Source organism: Panulirus ornatus, chromosome 65, assembly GCF_036320965.1.
Source record: "Panulirus ornatus isolate Po-2019 chromosome 65, ASM3632096v1, whole genome shotgun sequence".
Classification (NCBI taxonomy): domain Eukaryota; kingdom Metazoa; phylum Arthropoda; class Malacostraca; order Decapoda; family Palinuridae; genus Panulirus; species Panulirus ornatus.
The window spans coordinates 16,013,913-16,030,219 of record NC_092288.1 but is presented as its reverse complement, the minus strand read 5'-3'; the positions used below and the strand labels follow the sequence as shown (position 1 = coordinate 16,030,219).

Here is a 16,307-nt window from a genome sequence, read left to right as displayed (position 1 = left end):
TGTGTTTGTGTGTGTGTCTGTCTGTCTCTGTGTGTATGTCTCTCTCTCTTTGTATTTGTGCTTGTGTGTGTGTGTGTGTGTGTGTGTGTGTGTGTGTGTGTGTGTGTGTGTGTGTGTGTGTGTATGCGCACATTCAGCACCGTCACTTGCTGTCACCAAGACAGAAGGTGGAAATCACAGTGAAAGCTGCTTCATATCAAGGTGTGGAAGGTCCCCATGACATGACCCGAGTGAAGAACTATATCTTAAGACCCCAGCAGCAGCAGGTGTGAGCAGCTGGAGGTATGACAGCTGAGTGTAGTAGTGTGGCTGTAGTGATGTGGTGTCACTGTATTCCTGGGTTACCGCTTTGTTGTGCCGCGCCCTGCTGACACGTATGTCACTGTATTTCCTGGCACCGTCTGTCACTGTATTTCCTGGCACGATTCTCTTCTGCCACGTATGTTGTATTTCCGTGTTACAGTTTCTCTGTATTTGTGTATCTCTTTAAATGTGTATCTACCTTGTTGTGAAGCATGGGTTGGGGGGGAAATAAAATGTTTATATTTAGCTGTTACCTTGTATTCACCTGTAGCACTGTATTCTTGTATTACTGAGTTATTATATTTTTTCCTCTGTACTGCTGTAATATCATGCAAAGATGCTTCTTTGTATTACTCTATATACTTCTTTCTTTCTATAGATCTATATCTCTGTCCTGGTATACTGTCCTGTTCCTCTATACCTCCTTCCTTCGTATTGTTCTTGGTGTTTTTTCCCCTTGTTAGTTGTGTTTTTCTGTAGTGGTGTTGTATTGTTCCACTGTAGAGTCTGCAATTTTTTTTTCTTTTTTTATTTTTTTTTGGGGGGAGGGGAGGGGGGTATTGCCATATCCATGTATCGGTGTTTCTTGTTACAAAGTTCCTGTGTTGTTGCAGTTTTCGTCCTCCTCTGATGCTTGGAGCTACTTTTGTGTTGTATTTGTGTGTCTATTTTGTTGTTCTTGTATTGTATTGGGTTTTGCCGTTTTGAAGTTCTTGTGTTGCTTGTACTGTATTGTTGCATGTGTGTGTGTGTGTGTGTGTGTTGCTGTTTCTGTTTTCTTCTCCTCTTGTTGGTGTTACTCTTTTGGTGTGTCTTGTGTTCCTGTGTTACTGTTTGTTGTTTACTTCCCATTCTTGTTTATATGTTTATTTGTTTGTTTTTGTTTGCTTTTGTTGTTGCTAGAGCCGAGATTTCTCTTATCGCCGCGGAGAAGCTGAAACACTAGAGATGAAACTTTCAGTGATCAGACCTTATGTATGTTTCTCACAGCCTCTCTTTGTGTTGCTGCTGCTAGTGTTGCTCCTGTTAAGGAGACTGTTATGTCGTAGTGTTGCTGGGGGAGTATGGGGTGTGTGTGTGTGTGTGTTCTATGTTCTTCCATTTCAATTTTAATGTTACATGTTTTCTGTCTGTTGTCACCTGTAATTTCAACTTGAAAATATCACTAATTCATTCCTCTATATATATATATATATATATATATTTCCGTTGAACTCTGGTTGAATTCTGTGTCTTTTTTTTTTTCTTTTTCAGCAGAACCTTCTGTGTCCCATCGCATCGCTGTTGCGCATCCAGCCTCCTCCCTTAGTCGTCATGTGGAAAAGACAATAGAGGAAGATGTTCTTACACAGGCGCCCCCTCATCTCTAGGTCAGTGAGAGAATGTAATATACGGACGAAGGGCTGGGCGGTCACAGCACCCTCGGGAGGAGCTGGTTAAACCCTTGACTCGTTTATGACGTCCAGGGAAATACTGGAGACAGTGAGGGAGGGAGAGGGCAGGAGAGGACGGAGAGAGGAGGGGACAGGAAGGGACGGAGAGGGACGTCTCTGTGGTCTCTGGTGCTTAAGAAGAATGGGAGTCTGGAATTCCAATTTTAAATATATGAATTATAGAGGTCCATATCTTTAAGAAATAATTCTCTACCTCCCCAAGATATATATATATATATATATATATATATATATATATATATATATATATATATATATATATATATATATATATATATTTCATACTATTCGCCATTTCCCACGTTAGCGAGGTAGCGTTAAGAACAGAGGACTGGGCCTTAGAGGGAATATCCTCACCTGGCCCCCTTCTCTGTTCCTTCTTTTTGGGAAAAAAATATATAAATATATATATATATATATATATATATATATATATATATATATATATATATATATATATATATATATATATATATATAAACAGCCACATTGGTACCGATAAAATCACAGGATATATATATATATATATATATATATATATATATATATATATATATATATATATATATATATATATATATATATGTTCCTATGAGTCCACGGGGAAAATGGAATACGATAAGTTCCCAAGTGCACTTTCGTGTAATAATCACATCATCACGGGAGACACAAGAGAGAAATATAACAGTCAGTTGATATACAACGAAGAGACGTAGCTAGGAAGCCACTTGGTAAACATGCGATTCTTTTCATATATATTCGCCATTTCCCGCGTTAGCGAGGTAGCGTTAAGAACAGAGGACTGAGCCTTAGAAGGAATATCCTCACTTGACCCCCTTCTCTGTTCCCTCTTTTGGAAAAAGTAAAACTGAAGGGGAGGATTTCCAGCCCCGTCATTCCCCTCCCCTTTTAGTCGCCTTCTACGACACGCAGGGAATACGTGGGAAGTATTCTTTCTCCCCTATCCCCAAGGATGATATATATATATATATATATATATATATATATATATATATATATATATATATATATGTTTGGAAATCCTCCCCTCTCATTTTTTTTTCCAAATGAAGGAATAGAGAAGGGGCCAGGTGAGGATATTCCCTCAGAGGCCCAGTCCTCTATTCTTAACGCTACCTTGCTAACGCGGAAAATGGCGAATAGTTTGAAAGAAGAAGAAATATATATATATATATATATATATATATATATATATATATATATATATATATATATATATATATATATATTCAACCTCTTAGGAAGGAAGTAACAGCAGGTAACGACAATCTAAAACAGCAGTGTTAAGTTCAGGGGCGGGCGGGGGCGAGACAGTGTGTGATTACCCCATTTCCAGCCGGTAATTGAATGTAGGCAAAACGTTGTGTTATTGTAACTTACCTGAGGACGAGCGTCCTTCTCAAGGCAGCCTAACCTCTGTCTCTCTCTCTCTCTGGCTCCTACGACCATTACTATCCTCGTATTGCTCGAACCATCACATCCGGTCCGCCAGCGTGGACGAGAATACTCGTTTGAAACTCATCATCACAAGGGAATCTGATCCACTTATAATCACCCATCGTGTATATATATATATTTTTTTTCTTTCTATTCTGTCAACTGGTCGTTAACACATTCATACGCGTCGTTCGTGTATACGCACGCGGTGGAGGCGGACGTACATTTGTGTGTGTGTGTGTGTTTGTGTGTGGTGTGCACGACGCGCAACGCATTGGCCGAGGGGATGGGGGAGGGGGTGGCACGGGGACTCACCGAGTGGCCTGGAGCGCGCCATGGCCCGTCACAGGGGAGAATGAGGAGGAGGAGGAGGGAGGACTTGCTGGAAGCGTGGCCCGCAGTGAACTGCCCGAGCTCTGCAGTCAGCACAGCCAATACCTCCGGCCCCAGACAAAGCGCAGCGCTGGCCCACCACACTGATGCTGAGAGAGAGGGAGAGGGAGAGAGAGAGAGAGTGAATGTGTGTGTGTGTGTGTGTGTGTGTGTGTGTGTGAGTTAGAGAAGGGGAGTGTGTGTGTGTGTGAGAGAGAGAGAGAGAGAGAGAGAGAGAGAGAGAGAGAGAGAGAGAGAGAGAGAGAGAGTATAAAGGGATATCGCTCAGGGGACGCGTTAGAGAGTGCGTAACATAATGTGTGTGTGTGTGTGTGAGAGAGAGAGAGAGAGAGAGAGAGAGAGAGAGAGAGAGAGAGAGAGAGAGAGAGAGTATAAAGGGATATCGCTCAGGGGACGCGTTAGAGAGTGCGTAACATAATGTGTGTGTGTGTGTGAGAGAGAGAGAGAGAGAGAGAGAGAGAGAGAGAGAGAGAGAGAGAGAGAGAGAGAGTATAAAGGGATATCGCTCAGGGGACGCGTTAGAGAGTGCGTAACATAATGTGTGTGTGTGTGAGAGAGAGAGAGAGAGAGAGAGAGAGAGAGAGAGAGAGAGAGAGAGAGAGAGAGAGAGAGAGATTCTCTAAGCAGGGAGGTAGCGTAGAGGGCATGGCAGGTGGCGCAGAGCAGTGCAGTAGCTCCTGCCATTACCTCCCTGTGTAGCCAGCAGCCTCCCTCACTTCATCTGTTATTACCGCCCGTTAGGCCTATATGTGCCATCCGCAGGAATGGCCAATCCTGCATTGGGCCTCTGGGATTAGCCAATCAAACCGAGTGAAGGTGTTTGGAGCGCAGGCTATCAAACCCTTCTTCGCCCTCCTCACTTAACACCCACCTTCCACACACACACACACACACCGTATCCCACCGCCCTTGCGGGAATTTATAGAACTAGTCTTGAGGGTTGTTGCCTGACCATGCGGAAGAAAATGGCTTTCTACTTGCCTCCAGGATTCGCTAATCAAAGACAGAAGATGGTTGTAGGCATATCTGTCCACGGGTCTTAGACGGTGTTCAATATATAGATTAGCTCATCACATCAAAAGGAAGTCGTCGCGGTTAATCTTCTCTGGGATTGGCTATTCGACCGAAAGAATATATATATATATTTGCTGTAGTCTTCGCGATTGGCTAATAAGAAAATGGGAGACTGTGAGGGAACATGGGATATATTATTATTTTTCGGGGGGGGGGACACTGGGCATTGTGGACATCCAGTGTACGGGACACGTCCATGGACACCCGGCTGAGGAGGTAGAGATCCTGGGACACCCACCATACTGGACGTAAAGTCTTGGCTGTGGAGAACTCCAGGCTGCGCTGCGGAGGTTTCTACTCTATGCTGTGGAGGTCTCGACGCTGTGCTGCAGAGGTTAGAACGATATGCTGTGGAGGTCTGTTCTTTGCTGTGGAGACGTGGCCTCTATGTTGTCGAGGTCTCTACTCTATGCTGTCGAGGTCTCTACTCTATGCAGGGGAGGTCTCTACTCTATGCAGGGGAGGTCTCTACTCTATGCAGGGAGGTCTCTGCTCTTTGCAGGGGAGGTCTTTATGCTGTGGAGGTCTCTACTCTATGCTGTCGAGGTCTGGTCTCTATCCAGGGGAGGTCTCTACTCTATCCAGGGGAGTTCTCTACTCTATGCTGTCGAGGTTTGGTTTCTATCCAGGGGAGGTCTGTCCGTCGTTCTGTGGTGGTCTCGACCTTCTGCTGTGTCAACCACATTTTATCTACCCTTTTCACTGGCAACATTTGTAAACAAACTTTAAGAAAAATGTGTCATCGGGTTAATGTTAAAGGTAAGAAAGAATAGAAAAAAAAATTACCGTGGCGCATTTGTGGCCATAACTTTTGGCCAATTTCGCAAGAGGGGGAGAGAAAAAAAATAGCCCATGCATAATTTGAAAGTGCAATATTAGATTCGCAAAATGAAAAAAAGAAAAGAGAAAATCTCTTGAAGGGTAAAATGATACGTAGATTTGACGTGAAGGGAGTGGGGGTGGGGTGGGGTGGCTGGGCTCTGCCTGGCTGGTTAAATAAAATCAGTAATTAATCTCCCACGTGCACAATGTCTCCCCAACCAAACTTGAAAACTCGCTTTACGTTATTTTCTTACTAGATGGTGGTGATGGGAGAGGGTTTGACCATGAGACATGAATTATTAATGTGAGATATTGTAAACACAGTGGGTCGGCTGTGTGGTGATGTAGGGTAACATATCGATGTTTATATTTCCAGATATGGTAAAGGAATGTTTACACAAACACTCTGACACTAATGTGTCTGTCTATGTGCGTGTGTGCGTGTATTTTGTGTGTGTGTGTGTGTGTGTGTGTGTGTGTGTGTGTTGTGTGGTGTATGTGTCTGTGTGTTTGTGTGTGTGTCTCTGTGTTTGTGTGTGTGTGCGTGTATTGTGTATGTGTGTGTTTGTGTGTGTGTATGTTTGTGTGTGTGTTGTGTGTGTGCGTGTGTTGTGTGTGTGTGCGTGTGTGTGTGTGTGTGCGTGTGTTGTGTGTGTGTGCGTGTGTTTTGTGTGTGTGTGTGTGTGTGTGTGTGTGTGTGTGTGTGTGTGTGTGTGTGTCTTGTGTCCGTGTGTTGTGTGTCTGTGTGTGTGTATCTGTTTCTGTGTGTCTGTGTCTGTGTCTGTGATAACTATTTGTGATTACGGGAGTTTTACACTCTTGTTTCCTCCTTCTTAACGTCATATATATGTCTCATGTCTCATCCAGTATGTATGTACACTCACACACACACACACACACACACACACACACACACACATACATACATACATACATACATACATACATACATACATACACACACCAGCATAAGGCAGGTACCCCTATAGCAACCAGCCCCGAAAAGGAGGACGAACACACAGGTTGGGTACAGTCCAACTGCCAAACCCAGGATTCGAACCCTTCCGGCTCCTACCTCGGTCTGGCCCGTGCTTCCTCGTGGTCAGTAATGACGACCATCACGCTATGTGCGCCTGTCTGTCTGTCTCTCTGTGTTTGGACATGCGTGTTTGTTGTGTGTACATATGGATGTGTTTGGATCCATGTATGTTTATCATAATTTGTAATATCTCTTCATCAATTTAGTTACGCCGGACTGATCGCTTAAACCAAGAGTAGCTGGTGTCTATGTACTGACCCGACTTGAAATGACTCAACTTCTCCAATTCTTTGACAAACGCGGCATCGCCAACGTTGAGACAGAAGGATAGGTGGAACTGCTACTCTGGTTACCTCTGTTGAGATATAGAAGAAGTGGTAGAACAGTGTATCCTTTCCCTCTATTAATAGAAAAGGCTAGAACAGTTGGTTCATTCCTGTATTCCTATGATGATATGAACTGGAGGGATGAAACAGCTATTGTGTTTCCCTTTGTTGATAGACGAGGGTCATCCCACAGGACGCGGAGATGAATTTCAAAATCTATTTCAATATCGCAAAAAGAAAATGTGTGTGATATGAAAAAGCAATTGTGTGAACGATGCTCTAGACACTAAACATTTGCTTTCATATAGTTTCAGCCTATGACTGTTCATTATCATACTTTGAGTAATATGATCTTGTCAATCCGGATTACGAAAAAAAAGTCTACTTGGACACATTCCTTTAGGCATTTTCACCTTAATCAAAAGTAAAGAATACATAATCCAACCGAAATACATGTAAATCATTTATAAGGTATTGCGTTCTCCTCGGCTTGTGCTCCATCACACGTAATTATAAGTAAAATGGAATCCGGACCAGGCAGACGAACTGAACCATGGCACATAAACAGCATTATGTGGCCGGCTTCCTACTTTAATATCTCGAGAATTAATGTCATCCCGCTACGTGTAATGAGAAGTTATGAGTGTCGACGCAAGGGTCGTAGTCCCGTTCGTGACCCCTGCCACGGATTTCCGACCCGAAGTTAAGTGAAATGAACAACATCGGTTTGGGTATAGGAACGGTTGTGCACAGTGGTTCCTTTAGCTTATTCTGGGACGGAACTAAACCGAGTCTTACCCTTTTAACGTGCAGGAAGTTGTTAATTAGTCTGTGGCCTTAGGCCTGGGGGTCGCGCTAGGAGGTAGAGAGAGAGTTCCAAGGATGAAAGTTACATTAGACAAAGATGATAATCATGAAAATGGGAGAGAGCAAAGGTTGATCGAGACTTGAAGACGCATTACGTTTGTATGGGAGGGAAGTAGTACACCAAAGCTGTGCTCAGTACATCACAGTGGATGGAGGATGAATTAGTTGATTGGCTGACCTTGTTCCATACTGATGACCTTCGTTCTACGTTGGTGAAGGTTGAAATTAATATGATGAAAATAACTTCCACCACACTGACATGATGTGTATATGAGACACTCATACAAATTTTGTAAATATATATATATATATATTTTTTTTTTTTTTTTTATACTTTGTCGCTGTCTCCTGCGTTTGCGAGGTAGCGCAAGGGAACAGACGAAAGAAATGGCCCCACCCCCCCATACACATGTATATACACACGTCCACACACGCAAATATACATACCTACACAGCTTTCCATGGTTTACCCCAGACGCTTCACCTGCCTTGATTCAATCCACTGACAGCACGTCAGCCCCGGTATACCACATCGCTCCAATTCACTCTATTCCTTGCCCTCCTTTCACCCTCCTGCATCTTCAGGCCCCGATCACACAAAATCTTTTTCACTCCATCTTTCCACCTCCAATTTGGTCTCCCTCTTCTCCTTGTTCCCTCCACCTCCGACACATATATCCTCTTGGTCAATCTTTCCTCACTCATCCTCTCCATGTGCCCAAACCACTTCAAAACACCCTCTTCTGCTCTCTCAACCACGCTCTTTTTATTTCCACACATCTCTCTTACCCTTACGTTACTCACTCGATCAAACCACCTCACACCACACATTGTCCTCAAACATCTCATTTCCAGCACATCCATCCTCCTGCGCACAACTCTATCCATAGCCCACGCCTCGCAACCATACAACATTGTTGGAACCACTATTCCTTCAAACATACCCATTTTTGCTTTCCGAGATAATGTTATCGACTTCCACACATTCTTCAAGGCCCCCAGAATTTTCGCCCCCTCCCCCACCCTATGATCCACTTCCGCTTCCATGGTTCCATCCGCTGCCAGATCCACTCCCAGATATCTAAAACACTTCACTTCCTCCAGTTTTTCTCCATTCAAACTCACCTCCCAATTGACTTGACCCTCAACCCTACTGTACCTAATAACCTTGCTCTTATTCACATTTACTCTTAACTTTCTTCTTCCACACACTTTACCAAACTCAGTCACCAGCTTCTGCAGTTTCACACATGAATCAGCCACCAGCGCTGTGTCATCAGCGAACAACAACTGACTCACTTCCCAAGCTCTCTCATCCCCAACAGACTTCATACTTGCCCCTCTTTCCAAAACTCTTGCATTTACCTCCCTAACAACCCCATCCATAAGCAAATTAAACAACCATGGAGACATCACACACCCCTGTCGCAAACCTACATTCACTGAGAACCAATCACTTTCCTCTCTTCCTACACGTACACATGCCTTACATCCTCGATAAAAACTTTTTTTTTCTTTTTTTTATTATACTTTGTCGCTGTCTCCCGCGTTTGCGAGGTAGCGCAAGGAAACAGACGAAAGAAATGGCCCAACCCACCCCCATACACATGTATATACATACGTCCACACACGCAAATATACATACCTACACAGCTTTCCATGGTTTACCCCAGACGCTTCACATGCCTTGATTCAATCCACTGACAGCACGTCAACCCCGATATACCACATCGCTCCAATTCACTCTATTCCTTGCCCTTCTTTCACCCTCCTGCATGTTCAGGCCCCGATCACACAAAATCTTTTTCGCTCCATCTTTCCACCTACAATTTGGTCTCCCTCTTCTCCTCGTTCCCTCCACCTCCGACACGTATATCCTCTTGGTCAATCTTTCCTCACTCATTCTCTCTATGTGACCAAACCATTTCAAAACACCCTCTTCTGCTCTCTCAACCACGCTCTTTTTATTTCCACACATCTCTCTTACCCTTACGTTACTTACTCGATCAAACCACCTCACACCACACATTGTCCTCAAACATCTCATTTCCAGCACATCCATCCTCCTGCGCACAACTCTATCCATAGTCCACGCCTCGCAACCATACAACATTGTTGGAACCACTATTCCTTCAAACATACCCATTTTTGCTTTCCGAGATAATGTTCTCGACTTCCACACATTCTTCAAGGCTCCCAGAATTTTCGCCCCCTCCCCCACCCTATGATCCACTTCCGCTTCCATGGTTCCATCCGCTGCCAGATCCACTCCCAGATATCTAAAACACTTCACTTCCTCCAGTTTTTCTCCATTTAAACTCACCTCCCAATTGACTTGACCCTCAACCCTACTGTGCCTAATAACCTTGCTCTTATTGACATTTACTCTTAACTTTCCTCTTTCACACACTTTACCAAAACTCAGTCACCAGCTTCTGCAGTTTCTCACATGAATCAGCCACCAGCGCTGTATCATCAGCGAACAACAACTGACTCACTTCCCAAGCTCTCTCATCCCCAACAGACTTCATACTTGCCCCTCTTTCCAAAACTCTTGCATTCACCTCCCTAACAACCCCATCCATAAACAAATTAAACAACCATTGAGACATCACACACCCCTGCCGCAAACCTACATTCACTGAGAACCAATCACTGTCCTCTCTTCCTACACGTACACATGCCTTACATCCTCGATAAAAACTTTTCACTGCTTCTAACAACTTGCCTCCCACACCATATATTCTTAATACCTTCCACAGAGCATCTCTATCAACTCTATCATATGCCTTCTCCAGATCCATAAATGCTACATACAAATCCATTTGCTTTTCTAAGTATTTCTCACATACATTCTTCAAAGCAAACACCTGATCCACACATCCTCTACCACTTCTGAAACCACACTGCTCTTCCCCAATCTGATGCTCTGTACATGCCTTCACCCTCTCAATCAATACCCTCCCATATAATTTGCCAGGAATACTCAACAAACTTATACCTCTGTAATTTGAGCACTCACTCTTATCCCCTTTGCCTTTGTACAATGGCACTATGCACGCATTCCGTCAATCCTCAGGCACCTCACCATGAGTCATACATACATTAAATAACCTTACCAACCAGTCAACAATACAGTCACCCCCTTTTTTAATAAATTCCACTGCAATACCATCCAAACCTGCTGCCTTGCCGGCTTTCATCTTCCGCAAAGCTTTTACTATATATCCCTGGGGATAGGGGAGAAAGAATACTTCCCACGCATTCCCCGCGTGTCGTAGAAGGCGACTAAAGGGGACGGAAGCGGTAGGGGCTAGAAACCCTCCCTTCTTGTATTTTAAGTTTCTAAAAGGGGAACAAAGAAAGGAGCCACGCGAGGAGTGCTCATCCTCCTCGAAGGCTCATATTAGGGTGTCTAAATGTGTGTGGATGTAACCAAGATGAGAAAAAAGGAGAGATTGGTAGTATATTTGAGGAAAGGAACCTGGATGTTTTGGCTCTGAGTGAAACGAAGCTCAAGGGTAAAGGTGAAGAGTGGTTTGGGAATGTCTTGGGACTAAAGCCAGGGGTTGGTGAGAGGACAAGAGCAAATGAGGGAGTAGCACTATTCCTGAAGCATGAGTTGTGGGAGTATGTGATAGATTGATATGGGTAGAACTGAAAGTGGATGGAGAGATGGGTGATTATTGGTGCCTATGCACCTAGTCATGGGAAGAAATATCATGAAAAGCAAGTGTTTTGGGAGCAGCTGAGTGAGTGTGTTAGCAGCTTTGATGCACGAGACCGGGTTATAGTGATGGGTGATTTGAATGCAAAGGTGATTAATATGGCAGTGGGGGGTATAATTGGTGTACATGGGGGTGTTCAGTGTTGTAGTGAGTGTGCGTGTGTGTGTGTGTGTGTGTGTGTGTGTGTGTGTGTGTGTGTGTGTGTGTGTGTGTGTGTAGCGTATATAAGGTAGCCAAGATTAGAGCATCCAGTTGCCCATCAAGATATGATTTGATACAGGTATTCAAAATCACTGAAGATTTCGACAGCCCTGATCTAAGCATGTTTGCCATTCTAACTCCACACTAACTCGTGGGTAAGGATTGCGCGACTAGTGAGGCAACACTGGGAATAAAATTCTGAGGCATCATCTTCATTTCCATGTCCTCCAGGAGAATATCTCGTTCCGCGTCCAAGACTGACATCACTTACGCCTCTATAGTTTCAGAAGTCTTCAGGGGGGGATTCTCTTAGCATCATGTGTTTGCTCTTCAGCTTCCTCCCCCACGCTAAGCTCTGTATTTCTGACCTCTTCTACTGTCGCAGCCTCGATAGGACTTAATGATCGCCTCGCCATCTGTAGTCCTTTGTACTTACACGTCTACGCCACGATCCCCCCTCTTTCTGGGGGTTCCAAAGCGCTCAAGAAGCTAGTCACGTCCACCAGGCGAGGTCTCAGGTCAAGATGGGTAGTGATGATGTGTGTGTGTGTCCCTCTGTAGGTTGAGAATCCACGTGGGTAAAAGACAACGAGATCCTTTTTCCCGCTCTAAGCTGAAGTTGGTATGTATTCCGAGAGCATTTGCTCTGTTTATGGCTCTTATGATGGTATCTGTTGTACGGGGAGTAATTGACACATGTTGTATGTGAAGCCTAGTGTTATTATTAATTTGTTGGGTAGGAGTGGCTGACTATTTACGGTTACGTAAAATGAAGGTTGGGTTTATGTCCGTCGAGGTTTGAGAGGGTGATGCTGGATTTCTGTGATGAAGACGTTTTGTTACGAACGAGTTAATGTCGTAACACTGCGTGTAACACCGAGTGTTAGCTGTTGCTCGTGTAGTGTATGTTACGATGTTGTGACGTATGAGAGGTTTTGGTACACCGTGTGTTTGTGGGTGGTGCAGGGAGGTCGCGTGGAAAGAGACTGAAGGGGACTAGAGAAAGAACATCTCCCTGTACGACTCTGTTGTGGGAACTTTCCTGCTTCATCGAGGAAACGTCAGGAACAAACTAACAATGGTCGCATTCTCATACGTCCTGTCTCTAGATGTCATGAGTTATATATATATATATATATATATATATATATATATATATATATATATATATATATATATATATATATATATATATATATTTCGTACTATTCGCCATTTCCCGCGATAGCGAGGTAGCGTTAAGAACAGAGGACTGGGCCTTTGAGGGAATATCTTCACCTGGCCCCCTTCTCTGTTCCTTCTTTTGGAAAATTAAAAAAAAACGAGAGGGGAGGACTTCCAGCCCCCCGCTCCCTTCCCTTTTAGTCGCCTTCTACGACACGCAGGGAATACGTGGGAAGTATTCTTTCTCCCCTATCCCCTATATATATATATATATATATATATATATATATATATATATATATATATATATATATATATATATATATATGTATATATATATATTCCTATGAGTCCACGGGAAAAATGAAACACGAAAAGTTCCCAAGTGCACTTTCGTGTAATAATCACATCATCAGGGGAGACACAAGAGAGAAATAAAACAGTCAGTTGATATACATCGAAGAGATGAAGCTAGGACGCCATTTGGTAAACATGCGATTGTCCAAGACAGACAACAAGCGTCTTGTTGTCTGTGAAGCTTTCCAATTAGATTGTGATTCTTTCGTCCAATGGAAATGATATATCTCCAGCAGATGTGACGCACACACACATACACACACACACACACACACACACGTTTTAATACATATGGAAAAGCCTTTGATTGACAACCACTCCGAGATCATATCTGGATTACCATATTGTACATCCTTACGTATACAATCTCTCTGGGTAGAGAGGGCTTGCTGGCGGAAACCACCTCACCTCCTTCAGCTGAGGGAGATCTTTGAATCCCTAACCCCTGTGACTCCCTCCCCGCCTTCCCTAATACCAGGATGGAAGCTGGAGGAGGAGCAACACCTCCCTATCACCCTCCCTCGATCATGTAGGACGTCTCCCCTTCCACTGTTCCTGGATGGGGATGTCTCCAGCTCTAGTGCCCCACCACACGAGGTAGAGGGTCCTCATGGGGAGGTTCTCGCCCTTTGATCCAGTGTTATAGGCTCCTATATCAGTCTCCCACCTCATTTACCACCCTCCTGGTTCTTACATGCGGCTCTGTAGTTCCCGAATGACGTCTTCCACCTCCCCCATCCCTGTAGCCTGAAGACGATGTCCCAGAAGAAGGGGGAGACCTCTCACTCCCGTAGCTCCCCAGGCTTGAAGGCCACGAGACAGGGGAGTCCTACAGTACCATCCTATCGGCCAGTATCTAAGGATCCATCCTGCAGATCTTTGTCCTCGTATGCATGGACTCGGACGATTGATTCCCATAACCTGATCCACATCCCGTGACCTGACCCTAGCGGTGCCAGGCGGCCCTCAAGACATGAGCTTATCTCTGGACGTAGTCAGCCAGGAGTGGTCACGTTAGCAGGAGCAGGTAATAAGCAGAGAACGTCCAGACCAGAACTCTCTCCCGGTCTCCATCTGTCTCTCTCTCTCTCTCTCTCTCTCTCTCTCTCTCTCTCTCTCTCTCTCTCTCTCTCTCTCTCTCTCTCAGGATTATATCCAATTACGATAAGCTCTGGTATCTGTAACTCAGTTCCCATCCACGTGAAGTATATCAGTCCACAGCAGCCAGCCACTCCGTCTCCCTGTGCCCCTTCACACACACACACACACACACACATACACACATACACGCACACACACACACACACACACACACACACACACACACACACACACACACACATTACTTGCAGAAAGAAAAAACTACCTAAATGAGAGACAGGACAAACCAAACCTAACTTCCTGTGAAAGTAAGCTCCGTCTTCAGCAGAAGTGAAGACTAGTTGATTTGTATGTATCTGGACTGCCCCAGAAAGCATTTGACACGGCACCTCATAGGAAGCAGATAGAGAAGAAAGCTGGATGGCAGGAAGAAGGCGTAAACGCCTCCAGTAAATGAAAAATTATCTTAGCAGAAGGGAACAAAGGACTCGTGTCAAAGGAGCCTCCTCGAATTAGGTTTGGGTCACTAGTTGCATGCCGCAGGGCTCGGCCCTGGAGCCATTGCTCTTCTCGATCATTGTAAATGACTTACTAGAAGGGTCAGACTCGTAGCTGAATGTATTTACGGATGACGCCAAAATCATGGAGGACATAAAGATTGATGAGAATTGCATCAACTTTAACAGGGGACCTAAACAAACTCCAAAGTTGGCCTGAAACATGTTGGATGAAATTCAACCCGAGTAATGAGGACGAGACACAGTGAAGGAAAGCCTCTATGCGAATATCATCAAACTAGACCTGAGCTTTAGAAATCGTGTGTGTGAGAGGGTCAACATGGCACCTACCCTCTCGCCAGAGCCCCCTACCTTAAGGTAACTGGTAAATCGGACAAACTGCCTGCAGGCAGATATCTGTCAAGTACGAGGTTTAGGAAATATTCAGCCAACTGATCGTGTTGTACAACAGGACAAAACGATAAAGATTCCACTCATGTACAGTCACTGCACTTAGAATTAACAGAGGAGGTCTTGAGGAAGGCAACTAAGATGAGGCTAGAATAAGGGGGAAACTAAGTTACGATGAGATGTTAAGAGACCATAAGAGACCATTAATTGGTCCATGATGGAACAGGGGAGAGTAAGGAGTGACTTGATCACGAACATTACGTTCTTGTGAACCAAGCTGGTGATGTCAACAGGTCGTCGGAGGATCCAAAGGTAGGACCCCGCCAGGAGCCATAACATGAGATTAAGCTAGAAACTTGTTCGATTAGATTAAGCACTGAAGGGAACCTCTTTCCCTGAATATACCTCTCTATCAACAGCTGCTCAGACTACCTGGGTTAAACTCTACCCTCGTCATGTAATTCCATAAGTTAACAAATTGGATAAGTCTGTCATGAAAAAAAAAAAGCTAATAAGGGAAGTGAGGCGGAAACTTAGCTTATATTGAAGCGAGCAAATAAAAGGAGGTAAGGAGGAATCTTGGCTTGTATTCCGTCATATTGTTGTTGAAGAAGAGAAGTTTCAAGAAATTCTTCCCGTATAACTGAGTGTTGTCATCTGAGCTCCGGAAACTAGAATAATATGTGTGAGTGAGTGTGTGTGTGTGTGTGTGTGCGCGAGTGTTGCCTCATATCAAATCTTCCCAGATAAGTTGTTTGGAGAAAATATTTCAAAGTTAGTCTTTTTTTTTTTCTATCACAAATGTTAGAATTCATCCACAAGGGAATTTATTTTTTTGAGAATTCCTTGCGTTCTTATTGAAACATGTCACATGTGTGCAACACAATGTTCTGTTGTGAATTATGATAATATTACGTCCGCTTACCCTTTTTCTGCATCGTTTCTCTGTAACAAGTGTGAAATACGTGTCATGAACGAGGTTGGAGGATGGATGAACACTTAGGTTTGGGTGTGGGCCAACTGCCGCGTCTACGATTCGGACCGTGTGGGGTTCTCGTGTGTCTGACCCTCGTGAAAATGACAGGATAATATCCTTGAGCGCAACGCTACGA

The 16,307-nt window shown here is 44.1% G+C and overlaps 2 protein-coding genes across 2 annotated transcripts in view; one reads left to right on the top strand and one right to left on the bottom strand.

Annotated features, from left to right (window-relative positions):
- Nucleotides 1-3,624, bottom strand: part of LOC139746556 (adenylate cyclase type 6-like) — a 1,154,491-nt gene extending 1,150,867 nt beyond the window's left edge. The window contains 1 exon segment of the mRNA XM_071657911.1: nucleotides 3,531-3,624. The gene's annotated coding sequence lies outside the window, so the exon portion shown is untranslated.
- The window catches only part of LOC139746557 (prenylcysteine oxidase 1-like), a 631,496-nt gene that overhangs the window by 224,844 nt on the left and 390,345 nt on the right, over nucleotides 1-16,307 (top strand). Inside the window, exon 3 of the mRNA XM_071657914.1 lies at nucleotides 1,558-1,673. The gene's annotated coding sequence lies outside the window, so the exon portion shown is untranslated. The remainder of the gene's footprint in view (nucleotides 1-1,557; nucleotides 1,674-16,307) is intronic.